This window comes from Carettochelys insculpta, chromosome 3 (genome assembly GCF_033958435.1).
Source record: "Carettochelys insculpta isolate YL-2023 chromosome 3, ASM3395843v1, whole genome shotgun sequence".
Lineage (NCBI taxonomy): Eukaryota > Metazoa > Chordata > Testudines > Carettochelyidae > Carettochelys > Carettochelys insculpta.
Genome location: NC_134139.1, coordinates 138,255,280 through 138,282,388, shown reverse-complemented (window position 1 = coordinate 138,282,388; position 27,109 = coordinate 138,255,280).

Sequence of the window (27,109 nt, the reverse complement as noted above, 5' to 3'; positions counted from 1 at the left end):
GGCTCTGGAGCGAGGAGGAGGTGCTCCAGGTAATGGAGAGCAAAAGGCGGAACGCAGATGCGTTCGCTCGGCTGGCCGATGGCCTGGCTGCCCGGGGTCACCCTGCCCGCACTCCTGATCATGTGAGGAGTAAGGTGAAGGAGCTGCGGCAGGGTTACTCCCGGGCCCGGGATGCGGCCAGCCGATCTGGGGCCGCCCCCATCACTTGCCCCTTTTACAGGGAGCTCAGGGACATCCTGGGCTCCTGGCACACCTCCTCCCCTCCGGCAACCCTTGACACCTCGGCTGACGAGCCCGAGCAGGCCCTGCAGCTGGAGTCCGCTCCGGAGGCAACCCCCACACCCTGGGGGCCCCCCCCGGAGGCCATCCCTGGGACATCGCAGCAGGAGGAGGAGGAGGAGGGTGGGGGGGCTCCTCCTCCGCAGAATCCAGCCTGCAGATCCTCCTCCTGCCATCCCGGAGCAGCAGCAGGGCCTCCGACCCCCGGGGATCTCCGGACCGTGGGAGCGGACCGACAGGTAGGTATCCCTCTCTGGTGGACACCCCTGGGCTTGAGGGGCAGGGGTAACAGAGATGTGTCCAGGGCCCCCCACATGCTCACATGGCCATGGCCCCAAGGACACCAGGGCCATGGCCCTCACAGCACTGCAGCCATTAGCCCCTGCTCCCCCCCACCCCGCATGACAGTGCCATGCCCCATCCCCAGGCCAGGGGGGAGCGGAACCTCGAGGGGCCCCCAGGCGGAGTGGGTGGGACACCCCGCAGCAGCAGCATGTGATGGAGTGGGGGGAGTGCCAAAGGGAGACTCAGGCTACATATGAGCCACAAGAGCCGAAGAGCTCCCAGGGCCAAAGGAGGATCCTGGCGCTACAGCTGGCAGGTGACACCTCTGCCCTGAACAAACAGCAGGGAGGAGCCGAGCTGGCTTGGACTTGGGGGGCGAGGGCGGGGGCCACAGGTAGAGGCTAGGGGAAGGGAGAGCTGGTAGGCAGCCAGCCTGAGGAGGGGGAAAGCTGCATCCCAGAGGGGCCCCCTTTGGGGTCTTCTCCCCACGACGGGTTGGAAGGACTGTCTCTTCCGACAGCTGGTGCTGTCACTCCTGGCAGAAAGTGGCCATCTGTGGCCTAAGAAACCTCTCCTGCTGTCAGACCCTGCGGGGTGAAGTGAGAGTCGCTCCCACCAGGGGACGGGGTGCAGGGCAGGGGGACCCCTGAACCCCATCCATCACAGCAGCATCTCCCGGGGACGGGGATGGGGAACCTGCAGCACAGGGCGGGGGGGACAAAGGCCACGGCTCGGGGCCCACACTAATGCCTGTCTCCATTCTTCTTTCCCCCCTCCTCTCCTGTGTCCTGCACCTGCACCTGCACCATCAGAAGGACCGGAAGAGAGCGCCGGCGAGGCCTCAGTTGTCCCGGAGAGCCCTCCGGGACCATCGCTCCAGGGCAGCCCCTCGGCCAAGGAACGACCAACCCCGCAGAGGGCTAGATGGCGGACCCCGCGCCTACTACCGCCGACGGCGACGGACTCCCAGCTGCTGGCCATCCTCTGCCGGCAGCTGGAGGTCTCGGAGCAGCACCTCCAGCTGCAGGAGCGGGCGCTGGCCTGGCGCCAGGAGGCATGGGGGGCCTATATGCAGACATTTAACCGGCTTGTGGACTACCTGGCCCCCCATGCCGCGCCGGCTGACCCATCGCCCGCCCTGCCCGCTCCTGCAGCCCCACCACCAGCTGCTCCACCCGTCGCCGGCCCGTCCGCCGTCGCCCTACCACCCACCCGCAAGGGCCAGAGCGCCGAGGGACCCCTGGAGCCACCTGAGACTCGTCGGCCCCCATACCTTCCGGTCCAGCCCGCTCCCACCCAGCCGCGGACCAGGCTGCGAGCGCGGCGGGGCTCCCGGCCAGGCACGCCCAGTGCCGGGCTATAGGGGCAAGGGGCCCGGGACGTGGCCCCCCCCTTGTATATAGTTGGACCCTGTTTTTTTGGTCCCCCAGTTTGCCCCGTCCCCCCCATGTAAATAGTTCTCCCCTTTCTCCTCCCTGGTTTTCTTTTTATTATGTATGGCAGACAGTTGTTTCTTTGGATTGTTTTATTTTTGTACATATTGCTTTGGTTGAAAGTTTGTACCTAGTTTTCTGTTTGTGGTTCACATATTTATTTACACCCAAAAAAAAAGGTTCGGCCAGAAAAAAAAAATTATGTTCAGCCCCAAGTTCGTGCTGTCATTTGTCCAGGACAAGTGGGAGGGTGGGGCGGTGGGGTGCTCCATGGTGTGGGCATTGGGGCAGGAGTGTGGGGGAGGAAGGGGCGGGCAGTAGGGGGCCTGGGCATAGTTCACCCCGTGGCCTGTTGGTCGAAGTGGGCCCGCAGGGCCTCCCGGACCCGGGTCCCCTCAGGGTCCACCTGCCGACTGGGGGCAGCAGGTGGCTGGACGTGTGCCCTGCCGGCCTCCGCAGCCCAGCCCTGCAGAAAGGTCTCCCCCTTGCTCTCCACGAGGTTGTGCAGGGCGCAGCAGGCACCCACAATCTGGGGGATGTTGTTGGGGCCCGCATCCAGGCGGGTCAGGAGACATCTCCAGCGTCCCTTCAGGCGGCCAAATGAGTGCTCCACCACCTGGCGCGCGTGGTTCAGGCGCTCGTTGAAGCGCTCCTGGCTAGCAGAGAGATGGCCCGTGTAGGGGTGCATGAGCCACGGCCGGGGGGGGTATGCCGCATCTGCGATGACGCAGAAGGGCATGTTGGTGTCCCCCAGAGGGATCTCCCGCTGGGGGATGTAGGTCCCCGCCTCCAGCCAGCGGCACAGGCCCGAGTTCCGGAAAACCCGGGCGTCGTGGGTGCTGCCAGGCCAGCCCACGTAAATGTCCTGGAAACGTCCCCGGCTGTCCACCAAGGCCTGCAGGACGACAGAATGGTAGCCCTTTCGATTGAGGTATCGTCCGCCACTGTGGTCCGGGGCGCGGATGGGGATGTGAGTCCCATCCAGAGCCCTGAAGCAGTTGGGGAAGCCCAGGGTGGCAAAAGCGGCGACGGTGGCATCTGGGTCCCCCAGCCTCTCGAGCCTGTGCAGCAGCATGGCGTTGATGGCACGCACAACCTGCAGAGAAAGCACATGGGACAGCCCCAATGAGGGGTGAGCAGGGTGTGCATGGCCCTGCCCTGCCCTGCTCTGGCCCCCCTGCCCTGGCCCCCCTGCCCTGCTCTGGCCCCCCTGCTCTGGCCCCCCTGCCCTGCTCTGGCCCTGCCCTGCCCTGCCCTGCCCTGGCCTCCTCCTGTGGGTTCTCTTACCTCCATGAAGACAGCCCCGACGGTGGCCTTTCCGACACCAAACTGCTGGCCCACGGATTGGTAGCTGTCCGGAGTGGCCAGCTTCCAGACAGCGATGCCGACCTGTTTCTGCACCGTGAGGGCATGCCGCATGGCGGTGTCCTGGTGCCTGAGTGCAGGGGTGAGCCACTGGCACAGCTCCAGGAATGTCTGCCGGCTTATCCTGAAGTTCCTGAGCCAGTGGTCGTCGTCCCACTCCCCAAGCACCAGCCACTCCCACCAGTTGGTGCTGGTGGGGTAGCTCCACAGCCGCCGGCGCGTGAGGCGGGGGGTGGAGTAGGGTGCTGCAGGGGTAGGGGTTGAGCCCTGCTGCCCTGGGGGCATCTCCTCCCCTGGGGCAAGGAGGTGCTCAGCTGCCTCCCACATGGCATGGGTCAGGGCAAGCCCTGCTCCTGCCGGGAGGGCTGGGTGGACCTCTAGCTGCTGCTGCTGCTGCTGCTGCTGCTGCTGCTGCTGCTGCTGGGGGTCCATGACTGCGGCGCCCGGGGTCTGTGTGCCTATGGCTCCTCAGACCGCGTGCTGTGCAGGCTGAGTGTGTCTGGGAGGGGCCCTTTAAGGGAGCGGCTAGCTGTTGCCCCGGAAGCGCTAGTCCGCCCGTTGACCCTGTCTGCAGCTGTGCCTGGCATCCCTATTTCGATGTGTGCTACTTGGGCGTGTAGACGTTCCCTCGCTGCGCCTATTTCGATGTTGGGCTGAGCAACGTAGAAGTTGAACATTGACGTTGCCAGCCCTGGAGGACGTGTAGACGCTATTCATCGAAATAGGCTATTTCGATGTAGGCTTCATGTGTAGACGTAGCCCATGTGTGCAATCAAAGACTTAACAAGTACCGTGGGTCTGACTTTTACTTGAGATTGTTTTTAAAACAAAGGTGGATGATGAGAATAGCGTACAATTTTGTCCTGGAATAATACTTTGATGTCCACTACTGTTATTATTTTATGTAAATCTGCTAAAATAGCAGGGAACCTTTGCAGGTTTTGACATGATTAGATCCAAGGTTCTTTTAGTAATGAGAACAGAGTGTAAAGCCAAGGGCCAGATCTTGGTCGCAAGGTTATTCTGCCTTATTTTTCAAACACACACTTCACATTGTTAACTGAACTTGTGATTTCCCAAATAGTGCTTCATGCAGCCTGCAACACCTTTTCTAGTACACTCCCAAGGACCATGTCATTATGAAAATGGAGAAGTGCGTCTACCTCAAAGGCCCTTCGGTAATAGTCTCATTTGAATGTATTGTTCATGCATGTGATTAACCAGCTGGAATAGAGTAATGAAATACTCTGTTTTCTAGTCCTGACCCCTTCCTTTTTCCTGCATGCTGAGAGGAGCCCTCAAAAAAAAAAGAGAGAGAGGGATTGAGAAAAATATACTGACATAATTACTGGTTCTTGGTAATACCTAGAGGAGATTTATGCATTTTCTCATACATACAAGGATATACAGGGATATAATCCTTTCAATTAATCACAATTTGGATTATACAACTGGTTATTTTAATTTGTTCTTTTGCATTAGAGGGAGATTGTTTTGTTTTGTTTGTTTGTTTGTTTGTTTGTTTGTTTTTCTTATTCTTATTATTCCTCTTAAAGCCAGTAAGTTGTGGACAGCTTGCTTAAAATACAGTATGGCCCATCTATGCTACAGATATGTAGCTGTAAAGGACAGTACCAAACAACTCGACGTCTTACTTCAGGAGTGCCTTCCCAAGGAGAGGCATGCATACTGATACTTCACGTTTTTTTAATGGCATTTGCTTCACAGTATTCAGCTTTACCATCATGACTCAGATGCAACAGTACCTTACTGAAAAGAAGCCCTATTGAATCAGCAAGACCTGTTTAAATAGGAGAAAGATGAGACTGGGGAACTCTACTGCTTTGATTCAGCTGATTTATTTCTGATTTATAACAGAGGAGGAGCTACACCATATATAAACACTTTAAATAATATTATTTCTTATTACTTCATGAATATGTATACACAGATAAAATGATATATTCTGCTTAGTTATATATATATATATATATATATATATATATATATATATATATACATATAGTACCTCTGAATACACACACACAGAGTAGAGAGGAACTGATTTTCTAGTGGTAAAATATAATATTAATAGTTTAATAATTAAGTACAATTATTACCAACTAGTAGCGTATTTCATATTCAATTGGAATTCTTGGGAAGCATTCATAAAGCCAGTAAGATCTTTCATATTATTTCAAAGATGAGGAAATATAAGACAAATATTGTAATTACAGATTCATTAGGAGAAGAATAAAGTATGCATATAACTACAGTGCAGTAGATCAGAGGAGACTTGAATAAAATTATTTAAAATGATTCTGATCAACAGCTGACTTACTGAATAAAACTTTTTCTTTTGTATTTGTGTAAAACAAATCTCCAAAACAAAGCAGAGCTTTTAGGACTGTTTGGAATTATAAGCCTAATGATCTCATTCATGTGATGAGTTTCATTGCTCTTAGAGTGAAATTCTTCCTTATTTGCCTGCTCAGCGCAAACTCCAGTGGGACATAATTTGGTCATGCTGTGCTGACCTACTGTAAAAAAAGCTTAATTTTAACATCAAAAAGTAAAACATTTATAATTAGACTTGATGCTTGTAAAGGTATTGGCTTTCAAACATTTTTATTTCCCCACAAACTTGAAAATTATGTCATGGACATAGATTCGATCGATGATTGCAATTTATCGATCATCTACACAAATTAAGGGACAGATTCAAGGAAGGATGCAAAGGAAAATGTGTTACTGTCAACTGAAGTCCACATATAATTTTTCACCAGCCCCAATCAATTGCATGCAGTGTATCTCAAATTAATGGCAAACAATAATCATCCAAGTGTTTTTATTTTTATTTTTCAATAATACAGCATCAAAAGGAAGTAAGAACCTGCGGGCAGCAATGAGAACTAGTAGTGATATTAACTAATCCCCAGTGGCTGAGATTCAGTTATTAGAATAACATAATATATATGGATTTTCTGTACCAGGAACACCAATGTCGTATATAAACAGTACTTTATATCATACTAACCAAATATTAAATAATGAAAAATGCTGAACAACTTTGGCTATCTTGCAGCAAATCTTTTAGCTGTAAAATACATAGTTTCATTGACTTCTGGGGCACTCTGAACTGTGCATCAGCTTATTCATGTGATACTTGACTGTATCAAGCCCACAGGATGAATGCCCTAACTGCGAATTTCATTCCAAACCAAATTAGTGAAAAATACTTTGAAAGACATCTCAGTTGTGAGTTGTTATTCCATTGCTTTATCTTTTGCTGCAAGTGGATTATTGGAGGCCTCAGCAGATTTTTGTTTCAACAACGTAAGTTTCTGAATTAAATTCAGCATAGTAGTATGTAGAATGTGATGGTTACAAGCAACAAGTAAACACATTCTTTTTTGTCACTTTATGCAGTTGTACTATGAAATTTCTTGTTTACCTTTGTGTTAAAATGACATCATGGTCTGAAAGTTAGACATCAAATGAAATGATCAGATAAATTTGCAGATTTTCTATGGTTTTGAGTCAATGTCATCCACTGACCTATGTTCCCTTTAATTTAGCCAGTGAAAAGGAAGCTGAAATGGATAGGAAACACCACGCCTTTCAGCAAGCTTGGACTGATTTGAATTGATGATAAAAGCCCAAAATACATGCAGTTCAGTGGGCTTGGGATTTATTTTGTACCTTTTATTGAATTTAAATTCTTGCAATGGATGCCTCCATGAGCTCAACACAATAATAAAGTGAACACAATCATGAACACAAAAATAAAATGACAAAATATGAAGTAGCAACTGAGTAAATAAATGACAGTCTTATGATATTTATTTCCAGACTAATTCAGCCTTTTGGGGAAGTAGAATGTGAACATAAACACAGACACATTTGCCTGACAACCAAATTTGTAATAATGACATACTTGGATATTCCTGGAATACTTTAGATTAGGTTATTGAAACCAGGAGATATTAGTGCTATTAATGTCCTGCAATATAATCTAAAACAGGCAAAGTAAGAGTGTTACATTAGTGGCACACACTTACTCCTCAAAGGTATTTCATTACCCAGTCCTTGGTCTTTATAGCTGTTTTCTGGTGCACCAGACTTATTTCAACCTCTTTCGCACGGGTTTTAAGTAAATAAGGTCAGAATGAATGTCAGGGCTCTGTTGCAGGTCAGCCCTATTGAATATCAGAGATCCCTGCTTTGTCTGAAAATAGGAATACAAGCATGGGGAAAAAAAAAGATTGAAATTACTTAGCATACCTTCAACCCAGAGCATAGCTGCCAAACACAGTGTAATAGGCTTGAACCCTGAACACTAAACTTAGGGCATGTTAGTACAAACTAATCATAACAGAAAACTGGTTAAGAAAAGAGATTACTTACCCTGCTACTATATAGCTTAGGCTGAACTTCATGCTTTCTCAACACCTCAAATCAAATAGAAACAACTTTTATTTTTAAGTAAGAAGTAAAAGCATTTGCCAGTTTGCCGACTTCAATCAATGTCCTTCTCTGTGGGTGTCTCTTACTAACAGTTTCTATCTTGTGTAAGTTCTCCAAAATGATCAGAAGATCTCAGATATAAACTAGATCAGTAAAGATGCAGGTCTCCAACACTCAGGGGCAGGGCCAGAAGGCTTGCAGAAATGTTGGTGGTGGCCAGAATGCCCAGACCCTACACCCCTCCCACACTCAAACTACTTTCCCTTCACCTGCCTAAGGCTACGAGAGAGGGAAAGACTTTGGGAGGTGGAGGGATGATGGCTCTGAGAGCAAGTTTGGGTGCTGAGTGAAAGCCTGGGCTGGGGCAGGGGTTTGGACTGTGGCACTGGGTGAAGGGTGCAGGATACGGTATGGAATTTGGGTGCAGGAGGGGTGAGAGGTTGGGCTCTGGTAGTGAATTTTGGTGCAGGATTAGTTCTGGGGTGCTGAATCTGGGCTGGAGAGGGGATTGAAGTGGTGGAGATCTGCAGAGTGCACACTCTGGGTGGGATTATTAATGCTTGGTTCAAGTTCTGGAGTGGGGCAGAGGTGGAAGTGCAAGAGGGAATGAGGGTTGCAGGATCTGGAGAGGGCGTGGAAGTTTGGGGGTCAGAAAGAAGGGTGGGGGATAGGATGTAGGCTCTGAGTGGGAGTGGGGAGTTTGAGGTGATATGAAGGAAGAGGTGGGGATGCCGTGGTTACCTGGGACACACCTGTCTGGCTGTAGCTGTGGGGGTGGGGACAGGAGTAGCCACATGCTACTGTTCAACCACGGTCTCCATGCACTCTCTCCTGATTCCCCTGGTCTGATCCCCATTGGCACCACCAGCTGTGCAGCAAGGCTAGAGCAGCTTCTGGATGCTCACTTTTCTCAGGTGTCAACATGTGCATCCCTGCAACCCGTGGGCAGGCACGTCTCCATGTGCTGTTCCCACTCTGGAAACCTGGGAGCAGTACACAGAGACCCATACATGCATACACCCCGGGCCTCAGGTGAAATGCATGTTATGATGTTTGCTGTAAGTACTCAATATTAGAGCTATGCAAAAGAATGGCAATTTGTTTGTTATAAAGAATTTCAAGATTTTCACAGTTGTTTTAAAGTGTCTCAGAATGAAACCTGAAAATTTCAAAATTCTTCATGGAAATATTTTTTAAGAATTTGGATCAACTGCAACATTTTATTTGAATGTTTTCATTTTCACTATTGCAATATATTATAAAGGATTTTTCAATCAAAACAAAATAATTCCTGATCTTGTACTACTGAAGTCAATGGAAGTTTTACTAAGGATTTCAAAATGAGCCAGACTGAGCCTTCACTGAGGAATGATTTTTCTAGACATTAGGTATGTTCAAAATTGTCTGCAATTTCTATTGTGCTGAAGCACATGCAGAAATGGAGAATTATTATTATTAGTAGCAGCAGCAGTATGCCCACAGATGATCAAACATATTTTATCAAAGCATATTTTTGAATTAAAAATGTTTTTGACATTCAACCTAACACACCCAAAAGAGGTTGATTGACTTTGACCAAAATTAACTTTTTCATGCAGCTTTCCATTTGGTTGAAATTTTAAAAATGCTTTTTTATGGAAAATGAAAACTGAAGAGGAGACAGAAAAAAGTAAACAGATCCATGCAAAAGTTGGAATAAAATCATCAGTTTTTATTTCTTGCAAAAAATAATTCATGGAAAATGTTCTTTTTCTATAATGGAAATTACTGCTACAGAGCCTTACTTTGTGGCAGTCCAATTTGAGACATTTAAAGAGGTATGCTTTTAGAAGTCTGAGCGTGCATCTATGCTACAAACTTAATTCAAAGTTAATTTCAAAGTACCCTGATGCGCTCTTTGTCTTACTTTGAAGTTAACATGGAAGTAAGAGCAGCTAACTTCCAAGTCACTACTCCATTCCCAGGAGTAGTTGAGCTGATCCTCAGGAGGTCACAGTTGGTATATACTAGGTGAGCGGGACATCACAAAGGCCGGGGATGCCCTCCCCCTGCCCCCCCGAACAGCCCCACAGCCCACATGCCTGGGGATGGGGGAGAGGGAGGGAACATGGGCTGACCCTCACCAAGTGGAAACCTCGGGCATCCAAGATCCCATGTGTTGGCATTGGTTGGCAGGGGAGTGGGACAGAGGGCAAAGGAGAGGGGACCCTGGCCACCCCCCCAGGGTTGGGAGCCTGCACTCATGTGCCATCCCCCTGTCTCCTTCTGTCTCCACAGGTCCCTTGCTGATCAGTCACCACAGCCTGTCAAAGTAGGCCACAGTCTCAGGGGGCTGGGAGGCCACCCCATCGCCCCAGCCTGTAACCCCCTATGGCCATGGCTGGGCCTCCCAGAGACAACGTTGGAGGAATGAGGAGGCAACTGCCAACTGGGCAGTTGTGTGGGAGATGATCAGAGTGCTCCGGAACTGGCCGGTGACGGAGCAGGGGGTGGGGGTGAGGCTGGCCAGCAGTACGGACATCATGGCCCAGGCCTTGGCCACCTGCTTTGTCCAGCCTCCTGCCCCTTCACCAGCCTGGCCAGCAGACTCCCCCACCTCCTCCTCTACAGCTAACAACTGCATGGCGTATCTGGCACCAGCCGATCGCCTCGAGTTGGCTTGGTGACCGATGGCCGAGGCAGGTGCACCTGGCCAGCCCCAGTCCCCCCCCCACATTCACATCCTGCAGAAGCCAATCCCACATCACCCCCACCCCAGCCTACCTCTCCATGGTCCTGGATCCATCACAGCCCCACAAGGGGCCCCAGACCCAAGGTGGCAGGAGCAGCCATGGCCAACATGGCTCCCGGCCCTCCATGCCTGTGGGTGAATGACCTTTCTCCCATCCTAACCCCATTCCCAGTTCAGTACTTCCATCCCAGACCCCTCCCAGTTTTGTTCCACCACCTAGCCTCCTCGCTGACCGTTCTCCCTGTGCACACCAAATAGGTTAACACTTCCCGTTGTGTTTTGTGAAATACTTTATTCCCCACAGTAAAGTTAATTGTTCCCACCCTAACCCCGTGTCCCTGGTGCTTGGTGGGAGATTAGTGGGGGGGACATATGGGGTGAGGGGGTGGGGTGGCATGTGGCGCAGCGTGTGGTTCGGGGGTCAAGGCAGGCCCTGTGTGAAGGCCTGGCATAGGGCATCCCAGACCTTTACCCCATCCCTCTGTGCCTCATGGTACGGGGCAGCAGGTGGCTGCTCATTGCCAACCACCAACTCTGTGGCCCAGCCCTGGATAATGGACTCCTACTATCACTCCACAAGGTTGTGGAGGGCACAGCAGACAGCGATCACCAAGGAGACATTTGGGAAGCTGACATCCAGCTGGTGAGGAGGCTGCAAAATCTCCCTTTCAGCCTCCCAAACACCTGCTCTACTGTGCCCCTGGCATGGTTGAGGTGACCATTAAAGGTGTCCTAGGCCAGTGCAGTGTGTCCGGTATAGGGCTGCACGAGCCATGGGTGCAGCAGGTACACAGCATCAGCCACGATGAAGGGGGGCATTGTGGTGTTCCCCAGTGGGAGCTCGCACATGGGAATTCACGTGCCCTCTTACATCTGGTGTCCCAGCCACAAATTCTGGAACACCTGGGCGTCATGGGCCCTGCCTGGCCACCCCACACACATGTCCAGAAAATGGCCCTCATGTCCACGAGAGCCTGGAGAACCACCAAGTGGTACTCCATCCTGTTAATGTAGGCACCCCAACTGTGATCCGGAGACCGGATCACCATATGCATCCCATCCAGGGCTCTGAAACAACTGGGGAAACCCAGGTCTGTGAATCCAGTGAGCATGGCATCCAGTCCCCCACGGTCACAACACATCATAGGAGCATGGTGTTGATGGCTCAGATGACCTGCGGGGTGGGGGAGGAGACATCCCTGAACACCTGACTGGGAGGCTCCCCTGTTCCCTGCCACTTCCCTGTCTGACCAGGAGGCTCCCCTTAACCCCCCACCAGTGGCCCTCCTCCCCTTTACAGTTGCCACCTCCCCAGGGTGGGTCCATGGTGGGGGCCAGACGCTCCTCAGCATCGCTCTGACAGTGGCCTTGTTGACTCCAAATTGGTGGCCGACAGACCTGTGGCTGCTGGGATTGGCATGCTTTGAAGTAAGGGAGGGTGCATTTTGTGTGTAGACACTATTTCAAAGAAGCAACTTTAAAGTTATTTTGTAGTGTGGACACAGCCTGAGTAACCAGGGCCTTATCAGGTGTCTCATGTTAACCACCCAAAATCACTAGTCACTTCAAAATCCTGGTCAGAGACTTTTTTTTTGTTTAAATAAGATCCAAACTTTCCAGTATTTAGTCTGTGACATTTTCATTTCTTTTGAAAATGGTAGAAAAGATGTTGAGTGTAGTACAAGTAATATAAATTCCATCACATCTAAATTGTGCAGAGCTGTAAGTTCTTTAGGGGAGCAGTTCTTTCATTGCAAATAAGTTCACATCTCCACCTGGTGAGTATAACATGAACTTTAAATTGGCCACTGGTTTGTTGAATTAATGCCTCTGTGCAGTAGTACAGGAAGCAAAAACAAACCAGGACATTTTTAAACATCATATAGCATTTCAACCTACCAACATATGATATTTTCTGGGGTGTTGCTAAAGATCTTTCAAAAATACAAATATGTAGGCACTTTTGATTGTGAAAAGACATGGTAATTGAGTACAGCTGGTTACAATGAACACGTATGAGAGCTGTACAAAAAATGAACTAATATTGAAGCCAGAAATACATTAAAATCATATTTGACTAGGTAGGTGATAAGCAAGCCACCTTGTAGTTTCACCAAGAATCTTTCACCCTTTCCATAAAAATGAAATACAGTATTGAAAAGCAAAAACCAGCTGCCCTTTTCAGGCTTTTGCTAGCATAAATCAAAATGACTGATATTGAAAATGAAAAAGAGGGACACTACTTCTGAAATGTCTTCACTAATAATGATGAAGGAAGCACATGTTGTAAGCACAAACTTGAAAAGCGTAGTCATGGGTATCGTCAGTGAAGCATTAAGACTTGTATTTGGGGGTCTGAAATTTTTATTTCACTGAATTTGGAAAATATGTGTATGATCCATGAAACTAAACGTGCAACTGGATGTTTTATTGAGTGTTTGAGAGGGTGTGGGATACGGCCACTTCTCACTGTCTACATCAAAAGAGATATATGTGCTCAGGCTAGAAAAAAAATGGTGAAGGAGATTGCCAATGGAATCTGGCCCTGTCCAGCTCTGTCATCCCACTGGAAAAGGAAGTAAAACTCCACTTATTGGTCATATGCCTACTACCTTTCTATGCTCTTCTTAAAGAGGCAGTGATGCTATTGTTTTGTGCTCATTGGTCTCCACTTCTGAAAATTTAAAATTGATTTGAAGGAGGTGTGAGGGGATGAGCTAGTTTTACTCCCCTCTTCCCATCTCTGTGATTCAGTTGTTTTTCTTTACTGATTGTATGTTACTAGTTGTGTATTCACGATATTTTCCTCTTCCTTGTTTATACCTGAAGGCAGTTTTTCCAGCATAGTTTAAGAATAAGGTTTTCCTACTGCATTCTGTTGCATCTGTTAAATCCTTAGCATTCGAAACTCTAATCTGCATTTCTGTCTTCCCCCCCCTACCCTGTGATGTCTTCTAAAAGAAGGCAGTAAGTCAAGGTGAGAGAAAAACTAAAAAAAAAAAAAATCAGCTGACCTTGCCATAACAATGAAGGGCATAATTTGATGCAAGTAAAAAGGCTTTTCTCTTCCTACAACCCCATCTCCACAAGCCACTAACGCTCTTGAGGGAGTCCAGTTAACTGATCACAGACCTACTGCTAAACAAACTGAGTCAGCATTCATTTCAAAAGCCTCTAGTCAGTCTCTGCAATCAACATTAGATTTGTTTGAATCAAAGTTACATCTGGCACTAAAGCAATTAGGTTTGGAACAAAGAACCTTATGGGGGTGGCTGGAATGTGGAAGGTGTGTTGCTAAAGATCTCTCAAAAAAAGATTAGTGGTGCACAGGTGCAAAACAGAGAACACTGAATCTCTAGCCAGGGTTAAAACAGAATGTGTTAGTTGGAAATTTAGTTGCCTGAGTTGGAAAAAGATCTCTGGCTGCCACCACTGCCGAGGGAAAACTGCCCCCTTTAACCACCTCCCCCTGCCCCCCCCCCCCAATCAGTGGGCCTGCACTGGATAACTTCCTTGGATTTTCCTTTCTTTCCCCCGCACTCAGGTCAGGATACAGTTGCATGACATTGTTAAACAGCATATACTGAATCTGATTACAATGACAACTGGAAAGTGGAAACTCATGCGTCTTTGGAAATAAATGAAGCAGCTGCTGTGCAAGTTTGCTGGCAAAATGGGATCTTAATTCAGATATGCATATTGCAATGTTCATGCAGCAAATTGAAAAGTAGAGATGATAAAATTATAGTATTCAATAAGAGTTAAATCTTCCAGCCCAATCACTGAGCATTTAGAGATGAATGGAAACAAAATAGATAGGAGAAAAGTTAAAATGACCATCTAATCTATTACCAAATTTGTCACCAGAGAGTTTCTGCTGTTAAGATACAATTACAATAAGCACTAGGACAGGTCTCTACCTCTATCATTCTTCATACATAATAAATAAGCTGCTGATCCATAATTAATGCAAATGATAGAACTGGAAAACAAGACACTTGTCTTGCTCAAAAGATTAATGCCAATTGCTTCAATCATGTAAGATCTTCCATTTTATAGTCAAAGATTATCTGAGACTGTAATTTCCTGTGTTCTAAAAAGTCTGTTCAAAGCAATCTTCATTCTGTGCATAGTCTATAGTCAATCTTATTTAGATTTTAAAACTGTTGCTTGCTTTAGGTTTTGACTGTGTGCCAGAAGAGCACTTCATATAGCTTTTTTTGAGTTAGGAACAGATGAACAGGATTGTTTAATATGCTAATCAGTTCATCCTTATTCCTGCTTTGAAGGATGCTTATCTGATGTTGAATATTTCACTTAATTCAAAACAGAAGTCAAGAAATAAATGTTTTGAATAAGGGTAATTGTTGTATTTCTTCTTGCTATGCCCAAATAACAATGGGTTAGCTATCCTATATTAATTTGTTTAGTCAGTGTAAAGATCTTCTACCTTTTCAGGCCAGCTATACTATCAGTAATTCAGCTGTACCAGTAAGCCCTCACTATTAGTACTGCTTCCCATGCAGCTGCAAAAGTGCAATGGGGCCTTAGCTGAGTTCCACTGATCACACACAGCTGAAGGACAGGCAGGAAGCATCAGAACTCTGCGCTCAGCAGAGTACTTGATTGGTAAGGTACAGCTAAATAGACTTTAAATATATCTGTCCCATGATTACAGCAGCAAAACAGACTGCAATCTTCACAACTCTTCTGAATGTTAGCCACTTTATTTCATTTACCTTAGCATTAGAGCAAGAGATGCTAGAGTGGCCGGAAAAAAAGAAAGCCAGTGCTTATGAATGTCGGGGTTTGGGAACACATCTCATAGAGCTGGAAGCTACCTCAGGAGGTCATCTACTTCAGCCCCCCTTGGCACAGCCAAGCACCATCTGCCTTTTTGGAAAAAAAAAAGTCTATTTTGCCCCATATCCTTGAAAGGCCCACTTAACAATAGAGCTCACAACCCTAGGTTTAATAAGCTAATGCTCAAGCCACTGAGCTACCCTTTGCCCTTACTCTTTTACATCTGAGACCAATGCTTACTGTAAGCTGAGCACTTGGGCAGCTACACAGGAGAAATTCAGGTGTCTCCCAACTGATTAGCAGACCCTGCACAGTCACCCACAGCTGGCAGCATGTGTTTCTATTGGTGGTGCACATTATCACATGCCTTGGTGTATATAACAAAATTTATTCTGACCATGCGTGGAAAAAAATTAGAGGGAACACTGTCTGTGACCCTGAGATTTTTCTTAGTGAAATGTTACAAGACAAAAGAGAAAATCTTTCTAAATAATTAAAGTGGTTTGTAAAGAGAACAGGGCCTTTTCCACCAAAGGTTTGGATTTTAAAATATTATTCCAGAGCAAATCAGTTATTACAAATATATTTCATCCGAGTATAAATATGTTAGTAATGAAAAATGTATACATGAAGCAAAGAAATAAAGAACCAAAAATATCAATCCAGTGCCACAGTAAAATCTTGAAGCAGAAAAAAATTAATAAACCAACAATATAAAAGGTTTTTTTTTATTTTTAAATTGAACTGTAATGGCAAGCAATAAAATAAAGTCAGCAATGCAGAGCCCCATTTCAGATGGGTCTAGAAATGAGCTAAGGGTTGTATTTCTTCTCTGTTGTGCCAATGAAACTGCAGACAGTAGGAAGTTGTTAGTAAAATAGTCACTTTCCCTTTCTGCTCTCATTTTGTACTTCACTCTTGTGGCCAGGAAATTGTGTTCCTCTCCAGATCTTTCTCTCTTGACATCTGCTCAGCCTGTCAGCATCTCTTGGCTTCATATTCTTCACTTCCAATTTGCCCTCTCTTTCCCCTTTCTCTCCTCCAGCCTGGCCTTTGGCTCCCATGTTGTTCTCTTTAGCCCAGATTTCAGCCTCCCATGCACAACCCTCTCTGACTCATTAGCTAAGCCCCACATTTCTGTACATATTCAGCTTGCTTTTTGTTTTTTTTTTGTTTTTTGTTTTTTTCCTACATGGATTTAATTAATGAATTCCTTCCTGGCTCTTATCTCACTAGGACTGAAATAAAGAATTCTGCAAACGGTTTCTAGAACCTACTTACAGTGAGATGTATTATAGTCTGTTGCTCTCTTTCCACTTCCACTGTATTTCTTTTAAGCATATTGATTCATTTGTACTGTGGCACATTTATATGTTTCTGTGCCACCGTGGCCTGAAAGAACATCTACAGCACACAGATATAGCCGTTGATGTACATGAGCTGAGGTTCAGTCTCACAGTATTTCCAGCCACTGCTCCTTTGGGAGGGGGCAACTTTAATTCATGTCCAAGACATCATACAATCTCTGCAGTGGGAATGAGCTAAATTAGAGCATAGCAAGAGTGCCTTAGCTGCATCTCCTTTTCATTGGGCCATGGACAATTTGTGTGCATGTGTGGGGTGAGGAAGAAGCGTCAGCTCCTTTTTCCCAGATCCAGAATATTTTCTGCCACTAGACCCCCCCATGTCCTTTTTTGAAGTGATAGAAATCAGCATAAGAAACGAGTAAATCTGGTCCATTTAGTTGTTTCTAGGGAAAGAGAGTGGGACAATGAGGGCAGATTTTCTAAGCATGTGCTCCATTTTGTTAAAACAGACATATTGAGATCTGCTAGTATCATTTACAGGCTTGGGTACTATAGTAAAGTGTCAAAACAAAAACCAGTCAAGGAGCACTTTAAAGACTAGCAAAATAGTTTATTAGGTGAGCTTTCGTGGGACAGCCGTGAAAGCTCACCTAATAAACTATTTTACTAGTCTTTAAAGTGCTACTTGACTGCTTTTTGCTTTGCTAGTGTATAGACTAGCACGGCTTCCTCTCTGTTACTATAGTAAAGTGCTGTGGTTTTTTTTCTTTTTTTTTTTTCTTTCAGGGTTACAGGCACTGAGTCACAGTGATATTATTTTTTCCCAGCCTGAGAAAGGTTGCTTTACTATCTCCAAGAAATTATGCTCTTCGGAACCCACGGAGAAGAGGCACAGAGGGAAAGAAGACAGGCATAGAGTAAAACAATTCAGTGTGGGAACAAAGAGCAGAAGCTCTCAAGGACAATTTTTAAAAGATACTTAAGTCCCACAAGATGCAGCTGGACACCTTATGGAATTTCCCAAAGTACCCAGGTGCTATAGATTATATCCTCTCTCCTCAGACTGTAAAGTGTGCATATGGGTGGAGAAGCCAATAAGAGATGCATTTTATAATTCCTTAGCCTGATTTTAGGTGTGAGAGACCAGGTCAAGAATTATCAGATGATTGTATAGATCAGGAGGAAAGACATAAGAATGACCACACTGGTTCAGCCCAAAGGTCCATCTAGCTGAATATCATGTCTGCCGACAGTGGCCAATGCCAGGTGCCCCAGAGGGAGTGAACAGATGGACTTAGACATACTTGTATATTGCAGTTCATTTCCATGTTGATTTGTGTTTTTAAACTTGCGGGAGTGTAAGGAGGGACACTGAAAATGGACTTCACTTCTTCATATATAAGTCATGTCTAGTTTGGCTAAACCTCCTTAGAGTCATATGTCCTAAAGTGGGACATAGTTCAAAAATTTGTCCAAAGCATTATTGTTCTTCATCACCATGTCCACACGTGCCCCCTCTTTTCAGCATAATGGCAGCTGCTCGTGATTTGAAAGAGCCTCTTCCATTTTGCACACTGTCCATGTAAACAGGGGCCTTTTGAAAGGACAACCTGACTTCAAAATCCCCTTCTTCCTAAAACCAGATAGGAGGAAGAGGCTTTCAAAGTCGGAGGGGGGGTCCTTTCGAAAGGCCCCCATTTACACGGCTGGCATGCGTTCAGAAAGCGTCACTTTCATATCGCACATGACTGCCATTTTGCTAATGAGGTGCTGCATATTCATGTCAGCACCTCATTAGCATCTTCTAAACTGCCTCATTAACATGCCCCCCTCTGACACAGCACATATGATGTTGAAGGGGTGATGGCGCCAAAGGGATGAAAAATAAGGAGGAAAAGGCTTCAAATTTAGGCAAGTGACAGGTTATTGTTATTAGATAATTGCAAAGGAAGTGAAGAATGTAATATTAAAATCACAAGCTCAGAAGCATGTCTGAGACCAACACAAGAAGACCCATAAGCACAGTTTGACTGGTAGTCCATACAACAAAGGAGAAATCCATCCTTTGAATAACACTGCTCATTGTAAGAGCCCCTGAGTCTCTTATCAGAGGTTTTTTTTATTGTTTTGTTTTGTTTTTGTTTTTTTACATGCTGATAGAGCTTCCTCCCAGGAAGGTTCCACAACCCATTTTGTAATCCAACACCTATGGATTTGTGTTAACTCTGTGGCTTTGCGTTAATTACAAAGTACTTCAATGGTAAATACCTTGTTAGCAAAGTCTTTTTAATTTTGTGTTATGTATACAAGAATCATGGCCAATATACCATTTAGATATACAGAAATATACAAAGTAAATTGCAATATGCCTTAAACATGTTTCTCTAGCTTTAGATAACTAATGACTGGTTCCTCAAACTTTTTCAGTATTCCCTACATAGTCAGTAGGTGAGAGAGCTGTAAGTACAGCAATAATAATGAATAACCTAAACCGAATAAGAGTTAACCACTCACTTTGTACATCATATACAATCACACACATTTTACATATCTGTATACAAATAGCTAGATCCATATAAATATATGTGATATAAATATTTTTCCATTGTATCTGGGCACATATTACACAACTTTAAAAATCACCTATTAGAAAAGCATTACAGTTGTAAAGTCAAGTGTACACAAATCAGGAAATGTCAAAGCCAGTTTGCCCACACAACCGAGGATGGATTAGCACTCACAAAATTCCGTTTCAAGAATCCATGAAAAAGTCCCATTGTCAGAAACACTAGGCTTTTGGGCAGGGACTTGGGGGCTGGGGACTATTTTGGGATGCAGGGAATACCAGAGCTTGTCTTGGTTCCCTCTTTAGCTTTCAGCTTCTTCTCTCATTTGACTCAGACCTGTCTGTTCCCAGCTAGGCATTGGCATCTGCACTGCAAAGCTGAGTGCTGTCTGAAAATTGCCAGCATGCTATCTTCCCCTCTCACGTTTTCTGCACAAAACAATGTAACCTTACATTCACTTGTACTGACCAGATATGCCAAAAGTGATAGAGGCCTGGTATACACTAGGGATCAAAGTTAACCCCAGATACATGATTCTAGCCATGCTATTAGCATGGCTAGAACTGACATATCAGGATCGACTTTCTTGCCTGGTGCAGATCAGGACTTTTCAGGCTTGTGCTGATGTCCCTTGCTCTATGAGGTAGCGTGGAGAACCAGGCTTGAATGCTGAGCCCAGACAGATCGATTTTCCTTCATCTTCACTGACATGGCAAAATCAAACTCTGTCAGACTGATTGCAGTGCATCAAACCTGCAGTAAGTATAGAGCTACCCATAGTCATAGGCAAGAAAGTCCTATCCTCTTTTTCTCTTTTTTCCTGGTGCTCTGAGGAAGGAGAGATTGCATCAAACATGAGAAATGCACAAGTATAACACTTTCGTGGACAAGGCACAAAAGCCCTTTGGTCTTTTCTTGAGAGCTTTCTTTGCTTAGAGGCCCGTTGATAAGATTAAATCCAAATTTCCTTAATCCACAGAAAACTCTGCACTCCTGCACATGTATGTTACCATATAGTCTTTCATTACATGAGCAAATACCATTTTTTCTCCATATGCATATTATACTCTGTGTATGTATCTGTGTATACATTGAGAGAGATGTGTATTATGTACCATTAGCATATCCTTCTATTAAAAATCTTTAAAGAATTCCAGAGTTTCCAACTCTATTTTGTTTGACCACTAGTAAGTAACTGATTTTTTCCAGATTTTTTGGGATACTCACCTATATCCACTTTAACCATTAATACACTCATTAAGGCAACTTTAAAAATGAACATGTACTATCACTCAGTTGGTTCCAATGGACAGAGTTGAGATCTTTCTGTTGGTGCTAAAAAAGCAGTTAGTGACTCACAAAAAGCAGGTGAGATTAATTCATCTGGCTAATATGTTGTGTCACAAGCCCCAGAATATAGATAGCTCTGCCCTTACAGAATAGAAATAATCAACATAAATGTGAAACCTGGCATCTGTCAATCTTTAAACAAGAATCTAATATCTGTGATACGAATGTGGCTAGATAAGGTTTCTATCCTTACAAGAAGCTTATAAGAGTCTGCTTTTATGAAGGAGATATCTCTGTTATGCAGAACTGCTAACATGAAGAGATTCCAGAACATCCTTATTTAACAGCCATAGAACAAGAGAATTAAAATACTGGTTCATTCTGTCTGGTATCTAACACATTATAACCTCTAGGACACATTGACAATATGAATAAACTTTATCTCAGGCAACCTTTAACGCAGAAAAGTTGAAGAAGGGGAAGGTAGCTGTTAGCCGGTGGCCAGGTAATGTGTGGTGAGGTACTCCCCTGGGTCCTAAGCAACCCAGTTTTTTACTGTTAGAGCAGGCAGCTCCTAGCACACTCACCCACGGCCAGGCTGTAGTAACCAAACGGTTAAAGTTCTTTTGCTGTGCCGGCTGTGTTGCAGTGACAAAAGGGTTAACAAAATGGTTAGGCTCAGAGCTTAACTAGTTACAAGTTTATTTAAACTACAGTTATAAGCGTGCGGTTACAAAAGGCTATTGTTTACTTCTTATATGCTAGCAAAGTACAGGTGTTGACAAGTTACGTTACAATCCAATACAAAGATATCTGTTATCATCTAACACAATGATATCTTGATACTAGTTACAGAGCTCTAATTCTTTAGCTGTGCACAAAAAAAGTCAGAGACCTAGCATGGGTGTATCTTACCCTCTCTGCGTCTCTCGATACCAGCGTAGCCAAGCCGGATCGGTCACTCAATTCCGCGGAAAGACGAATACGAGGTTGGGCGTCCCCAGTAGTGGACCTCGGGAGTCAATCTCCTGACCCGACCAGCAGGTAGTTGGTGGAGATGCACTCAAAGTTAGAGTTCTGCTGGACCCATCTTTTATACCCTTTTTGGGTTATGTATTCTCTTTCTTATCTATGGTGCCAGGTCATACTGGTCTGTCTTTGTGACGCCAGTTTGTTACAAGGGCATTTCTACTTAGTTTGCACTTGTAAGACAAGAGATAAACAATTTAGGAGTACAGGACATTCTTTTGTGCGGGCGGGGCACGTCCCCTTCTGGGTGATTGTGTGTGTGCATCATATTGATCAATGCCAGCTGGGGTGATTTCTGAGGGTCCCCCCTCCTCATGTTGACAGTCTGGCCTGTTAGCCTTCTAGCTGTACTTTCTGCTTCTCAGGGTCACGATAAGCCAGCATATCTGGGCCTCAATGAGGGCATCAAAGACTGTGCTGTCAGCAGCCATTTCCGTGCCCTGTGTGCTCCTCAGTGGGGGGGGCAACGAGCAAGCTGGCTTGTAAGGGGGAGACTGTCTGGCTACAGTAGCTTCTTAGCATATTTTCTGAAGGAGCAAGGTAGAGCTATCTAATATAGATAATTAAAATAAATTGATGGTCACATGTCAATGTTTACTGAATTTGAGCTGAGACCACAAGCCATCCTGGCAGCCAAAAACAGTGGCTTTAATATTAATTATGGAATACTGAAATGAAAGACAAATCATCTGACCTGATAGCCAAGAAAAAAAAAATTAGAAGCATGAGTGAAGACCACACAGGAGCTGAAAAGATAAAGTCATCAGAAGGATTTACAACTTCTGGGCCCAAGAGACAAAGTCCCTAAATTGTTTGTTGTGATTAAGACAGGTTGAAACTTTGAAGGAAAAGATCAATATTGGAAGCAAACAACTCGGAAAGGAGTTAATGGGACTGTCAGAGGACATAAATAGAAAATTAATTACAGATTAGGGTGATATAGCAGAAAGATGGAAATTTCTCTCAAAATCTGCATTTAGGCTTTGGAAGTGTTCTTATTGTTTATTTTTGAAGGGGTAATACCATTATCAAGAAAGGAAACAGTAAATTATACTTTGAAACTACTAATTTGGATAACCATGGCTTAATGAGCACACAAGGTAGGAAATTTCACTTGACATGGACATAACTTGACTTTCAGTTCTTTATGTTGGCAAAAGAATAATAAAGGGAGGAGTAATTTTCTGGAATCTTTAGTCGCTACGCTATTATCTCTTAATAATGTGAACTATTTCACATTAATATTAACACTAGTCCCATTATGATTAAGGGGAGGATAGAACTTGAAGTATAGAAAGCAACTGAAGAGAAACAGCTAAATGAAAAAGAGTTCAGTTCAAATACATCATGTGAAGAAAGACAACTAACTATTGAAAAAATTATAGAGGTCTGATATTCAAATATTGGAAGTCTAAATAATGAGATGGGAGAAACTGACTGTCTGGCTTTAAATAAAGATATTGATGGAATTAGCATCAAAGAAACTTGGTGGAACAATGATAATCAATGGGTCATAATGATATCTGATTTGAAAAAATATATATATGAATGGCAGAGTGGGTCAGACTGCTGGGGGAGTGGCACTTTATGGGAAAGAAAACATCAAGTAAAATATAGTAAAGTTCTTAAATGAACCAAACTGTATCATATACTATCTATGGATATAAATTCCACACTAGGGCTGTGTCTACACTTGCATTCCTCTTTCAAAAGAGGAATGCAAATGAGGGAAATAAAATGCAAATGAGTCACTGATTTACATATCTTATATTTCATTTGCATAATCTCTTTAGGAATTTTGAAAGATGAATGCAAGTGTAGATGCAACCTAGAACTATAGGAACACAGGAGTAGAACCACCTGGCCGGGATGGTGCTTGTGATTTTGAAATGCTCAGTGAGATTACATAGGCTACAGAAATAGAAAATTCAACAATAATGGGGGGATTTCAAGTATTTCCGTACTGACTGGGTACATATCACCTCAGGAAGGGATGCACAAACAAAATTTCAGGAACCCACACAGGGGGAGGTGAGTCTCATTTCAGTCATAAGTGCAGCCTAGGATGTAATTCAACACATGAATATAGCTTGAACTGCTCAGTTATAGCTGCTATAATGTAATTAAATTTAATGTGCTTCTGTGGGAAGAGGGGTTTGCGGAATACCAAAGAAGTCCACCACAGTAGCTTTTAATTTCAATAAAATAAACAATATAAAAATTAAACAGTTAGCTAAACAGCAAGTATAAGGAATAAGAGTGAAATGCCTGCAAATTGCATGGAAATGATATAAACATGTGACATTAGAGAGTCAAATTAAATGTGTACCCCAAATTTAAAAAAGTAGGAAGAGGGATAAAAAAATCAAGTAAGGCTATAACAAAATAAAAGAGGCAGCTGATGGCATAAAGGTGTATTTTAAGAAATTGAAGTCAAAATGCAATAAGGAAAACGTGTGTGGGAGAGAGAAAGACAGAGAGACAAAGGAGGGGGCAAGACCCCAATTGTGGGGGGCCCTCAGGGAGCCTAAACTCTAGCAAGTATAATTAGGCAGGCCAGAAAGAATTGGAAAAGCAACTCACGAGAGACTCAAAAGTTAATATCATTTTTTTAAGTACATCAGAAACAGGAAGCCTGCCAAGCAATCATTTTGGCCACTGGATGATCAGAATGCTAGAAGAACACTCACAGGATATAAATGCATGGCAGAGAATCTTCATGAATTCTCTGAATCAGTCTTCACTGCAAAGGATGTGAAGGAGATTCCCACATCTGTGCCATTCTCATTAGGTAATGAAGCTGAGGAATTATCCTAGCTAAATGTGTCAGTAGAGAACATTTTAGGAAAAAATGATAATCTAAACAGTACAAAGTCACTAGGACCAGATGGTATTCACCTTAGAGTTCTGAAGAAACTGAAATATGAAATTGCAGAACTACTAATTGTGGCATATAAGCTATCATTTAAATCAGTCTTTCTACCCAATTATTGAAGGACAGCTAGGTTGTGTCAACAAGACCCCTCTCCTTTCAGAAGGGGCATGTTAATGAGGGAGTTCAAAATATGCTAATGAGGCACTATCATGAATATGCAGTGCCTCATTAGCATAATGGTGGCCATGGCAATTCAAAAGTGCAGCTTTCGAATCGCTCACTGCCCTTGTAGCCTGGAGCCTTTTGAAACAACCCCACAGTCTTCGAAAGCCCCTTCTTCCCATTTGTTTTTGGAAAAAGGGGCTTTAGAAGACTAGGGGGTTGCTTCAAAAGGCCCCAGGCTACACAGGCAGTGGGCAATTTGAAAGCAGCATTTTCGAATCGCTGTGGCTGTCATTATGCTAATGAGACACTGCATATTCATGGAGGCACCTCATGAGCGTCTTTCAAACTCCCTCATTAACATGCCCCTTCTGAAAGGAGGGGGCTCATGTAGACACAGCCCTAATGTATACCACTATTAAAAAGGCTCCAAAACTGATCCTGGCAGTTCCAGGCTGGTAAACCAAAATTCAAGTACTAGACAAATTGGTTGAAACAATAGCGAATAGCAGAACTGTGTGACTAGAACAATGAACATGGCTTATGTACAGGGAAATCATGCCTCAACAATTCATACTTCAAGAATTCTTTGAGTCAATAGTCAATATATATAATGGACAATGGTGATCCAGTGGAGGCACTTGGACTTTCAGGAAACCTTTGGCAAAATTACAAAATAAAGACCGTTAAATAAAGTAAGCAGTCATGAATTAAAAGGGAAGGTACTCTCACAGATCATTGCCTGGTGACAAGACAGGAAAAAAGGGCATGAATAAGCAGTCAGTTTTCTAAATGGGGAGAGATAAACTGTTGTGTCCCATAAGGATGTGTACTGGGTTTCTTTTAACATATTTGTAAATCGATTGGAAAAAAAGTGGTAAATAATGAATCGGCAAAGTTTGCAGCAGGTACAGAATTACTCAAGATAGTTAAGTCCAAAGACTATGATGTGTTAAAGAAGGATCTTACAAAACTGAATGACTAGGCAACAGAATGGCAAATGAAATTCAGTGTTGATAAATGAAAGATACCACAAATTGGAAAACGTAATCCCAATTTACATTTAAAATGATGGATTTTAAATTAGCTGTTGCAACTCAAAAAAGAGATATTTTAGTCACTATGGATAGTTCTTTGGAAACAGTTGCTCAATGTGCAGTGGCAGTGAAAAAAAGCTAACAGCATTGTGAACCTTTATGAAAGGAATACATAACAAAGGACAGTAGGGCCATGGCCACACTTGTCCCTCTGTTCAGAAGGGCTATGGTAATGTGGCACTTCAGCATATGTGAATGAGGTGCTGTCATGAATATGCAGCACCTCATTAGCGTAATGGCAGCCACATGAGCTTCGAAACTGCCAGTTTCAAAACGCATGTTGCCTGTGTAGCCAGGGGCCTTTTGAAATGACCACCCTGATTTTGAAAGGCCCTTTCTTCCCAAAACCAGATGGGAAGAAGGGCTTTCGAAATCATGGAGCCATTTTGAAAGGTCCCCCAGCTACATGGATATTGTGCGTTTCGAAACTGGCAGTTTCAAAGCTCATGTGGCTGCCATTATGCTAATGAGGTGCTACATATTCATGACAGTCTCATTAAAATATTCCAACATGCCACATTACCACCCTTCCAAAAGGAGGGGTTAGTGTGGCCATAGCCTAAATGTCATATGCCACTATAGAAATCCAAGGCATATCCACATCTTGAATACTACACATAGTTTTAGTCATCCCATCTCAAAAATGATCATTAAAAATGGAGAAAAAATACAGAGAAGTATTACAAAAATGATTAGGGGTATTGCACAACATTCATATGAGCAGAGGTTAAAAAGACTGAGATTGGTCACCTTGGAAGCAAGAAGTCTAATGTAGGATACGATAGACATCTATAAAATCAAGAGTGCTACGTAAACAGTGAAGATGGAAGTGTTGTTTATATTTTCATGGGAGGGAAGGCCAACTGAAGATTTGAAAAAAATAACTACTTCGAAATCAGGAAAGTTACAGCATAGCATAGTTTACATGTGTATAGAAGTATTGATATGGAATTAAAGGGATCGCATTTAGAATACTATATGCAATTCTCATAAAACATGAGCATGATGGAGATGGAACAGACAGCCATCAAAGTTATATTGAGTATTAACATTATATGTGATGTTTAAAGAACAGTTTAGCCACACATGGCCTACTCATTTAAGTGGAAGGGAGCAAATGATGTTATCAGGCACACAATAACTATTTATATTCAGGAAATGAAAGAAATGAATGGAGAACCATAAACAACTTATGACAGTAGCATATAACTAATTTGAAAATAAGAAGGCAAAGATTAAAGTTAATGAGGAGACTAGCCTAAATACAATTCAGAGAAAGAGACAAGTCAATATATGGAACAGAGTAATAAATTAGAATAAATAAGAAAAAAAAGGCTGTAAATCAGTTTGAGATAAAGAAAGATCAAGAGCAGAGGACACACCTTCAGAGGAGGGGGAAATCAGAAAGTACATAGATCA